Genomic DNA, 2923 nt, shown 5'->3' on the forward strand with positions numbered 1-2923 from the left:
GCTAACCCCAGCGTCAATTTGGCCATCGCAACTCTCTCCGACGAGGCCCTCGACCACCCGAACCGCCGGCCGCCGGAGCAAGACTCGCCGTCGACGTGGTACTCGCTGGCGACCACCACCACCACCAACCGACGCGGAATGGCGCCCTGAACACAGAGGTACCCTCCGATCCCCCTGCCTCGCCGTGGATCGCCGCCGGCGACCACCGCGGCTCTCGGGCACCGGCGAACTCTGCCGCCCCGTTTGAATATTAAAACCTGACGGGCGGAACCCGCCTGTCAGCCTCTCTGTCCTTTCTAAACGAAACATTTTCTGAAAACGTCTTCTACCAAATGCGTTTTCCCGCTGGGCCGGCGCATTCTTATTCGAATCGTTTTTTGTTTTTATAAGTTAGCCCCTGGAAGTTTTCTGTTTCATTACAGATGGGTCCTTGGGTTAAAACCCTTATAACTTTTTAACAGAAAGGAATTTTTGAGTGATTCTTTTCCTGTCCTCTTCAAATTTTTTTCTAGTTTTTTATCATATTTATTTGAAAAATATTTGGAATAATTTTTGTGCACCTCACGGTATTCACGATAGCGCGTATGTTTTCTTTATACCGTAGATACCGAAGGAGGTGACGGAACCGCGAACTTCACCGAGCTAGGCTCCGACTACTCTGAACTAGGCAAGCATGTTTGAACTTTTGATATGATTATTGTTTTGGCATGTTTGCATTAAGTAGTTTATGGCATGTTGATGAACATACCGACGAATGTCATGTTACATGCAACGATGAGGCAAGTGAGTTCCGAAAATCCATGAGTGGATGGATGTGAGTATGCATGGCCATGTGTTGGCATGAGGATGGGTAAGATGGCAGTGTTGTAGCAAGCCAGTCTTATGCCAGGCTATATGACTTCAGTGTCAACCCGTATCATTCCAGTTCCTTCCATTCTTCCTTCCCTGTACTACCACATGTTTTCCGCAAGGAATATGGCTTAGTAAGTTGTAAACCGCTTTCCTGGTACACACCAAAAAGGAGAGGCCGTGATGATGGTTCCATGGCCCTGGATTAAAGCCAGTCATCCGGTCAGGGGGCATGGATGTTTCCGGTTGGGACCGAGAGGGGGGCACCCCTTAGAGCGCGCGTATATAAATTTGATCCCATGCTATTCGAGATTGTGATCTCCCCGTCTCAAAAGTTTTTCTTGGACGATGTCTAGGGTGATTCCTAGCATCGAGAGGTAGGATGGGTGTGTACTGGTTAGCTGTGTTTTCTTCCAAAATATCGTAAACGGAACTAGTCCTCGTGACTATGGAAATCCGTTGGCTGTGGGAAATTTTTGTACAAACTCTGCAGAGTCATACATTCCTTTGCATCATCTATTCCATGTCCAAGTTCAGTATTATCTTATCCTGACAAATGTCAGTTTTAATGACAGAGACTCCGGTGAATCACATGAGTGCTAAGTCCGGTTAAATGATTATTCCTATGGATGGACTAACCTGTTTATTTTCATGAATTGAATGTTTATTATGATTATTATTTACTTGTGAATAAAAGCCCTTTCTGTGATGTTGCTCACACGTCCGACTGTTGTATTGTTATTATTTACTTTCAATAAAAGCCCTTTCTGTGATGTCGCTCAGACGTCCGACTGTGGCATTGTTATATTTTATTTTCAATGAAAGCCCTTTCTGCGATGTCACTCAGACGTCCGACTGTGGCATTTCTTTTAAAGCCCTTTATGTGGCATCGCTCAGACGCCCGACTGCGGCATTTCTTTTAAAGACCTTTATGTGGCGTCGCTCAGACGCCCGACTACGGCATTTCTTTTAAAGTCCTTTATGTGGCGTCGCTCAGACGCCCGACTGTGGCATTTCTTTTAAAGCCCTGTATGTGGCGTCGCCCAGACGCCCGACTGTGGCATTTCTTTTAAAGCCCTTTATGTGGTGTCGCCTAGACGCCCGACTGCGGCGTGCTTTATTCATTTATCTTCCTATCGAGGTGTCGCTTCAGACACCCGATTGGGTTTACACTTATTTTGTTGGGTTTTCGAGCGGACTACCGCCGACCCCCTTTTTACCTGTCTTGTTTTCACGAATTAATGTGCCACTGTTAAAATTAATCATGACGCATCCATGCATGCATTTTTTATATCTTACGTCCGAACTGTCTTGCGAGTACTTTCAAAGTACTCACCTGGCTTGTTGATTTGGCCAGATGCTGACGAAGGCGATCTCATGGATGAAGAATTTGATAGCGAGTCCGACGCCTAGAGGAATCCCAGTCAGTCTCGTGCAACCCTGGATTTGGTCACTCTATTATATCCGCTTCCGCTACCAAATAAATTCATCGAGCCTCACCTCGACGCTCGATGAGATGCCAGTTTTAGAGTCATGTATCACACAACCCGCTGTGTTTTACCACCACCACCCTATCCTCGAGTCAGTAGTATGCCTCCACACCACTGTGTCATGTCCGCCATTATGTATAATTATTGGTGTGCTTGTAATAATTTGGTTGAGCAACCGTAGCTCGACCCTGTAATATATTTTATGCTACTGGCTTATTGTATCAAGAATTTTGTCTACCGGTAAGGAGGATTTTTCTCATACTGGACTCAAAAGATTGGTTTCTCAATAAACATTTTTATTGGAAAACCGGTCGTGACAAGCTTGGTACCAGAGCCAGGCTGACTGTAGGAAGCCACTAGGTGCGATCGCTAATTGGTTATTAGCATGATAGAGCCAATTTATATTTTTCTGCAATTGTAGTCATTTCTGACAGTCAGCATAAATTTATGATCTGACCATTCAGAATTTTTGCCTACTTTTGTAGATGGCCGACAACAGCTGCGATTCTTAGACCTTCGCCAACGTGCCCGATGGGTTCGACAAGCTTCTTTCCTTCATCGTTCAGGTCGCGATGGGGCCATCT

The sequence above is a fragment of the Triticum urartu genome, chromosome 6A (genome assembly GCF_056163025.1).
Source record: "Triticum urartu cultivar PI428250 chromosome 6A, HENAU_Tu73, whole genome shotgun sequence".
NCBI classification, from domain to species: Eukaryota; Viridiplantae; Streptophyta; class Magnoliopsida; order Poales; family Poaceae; genus Triticum; species Triticum urartu.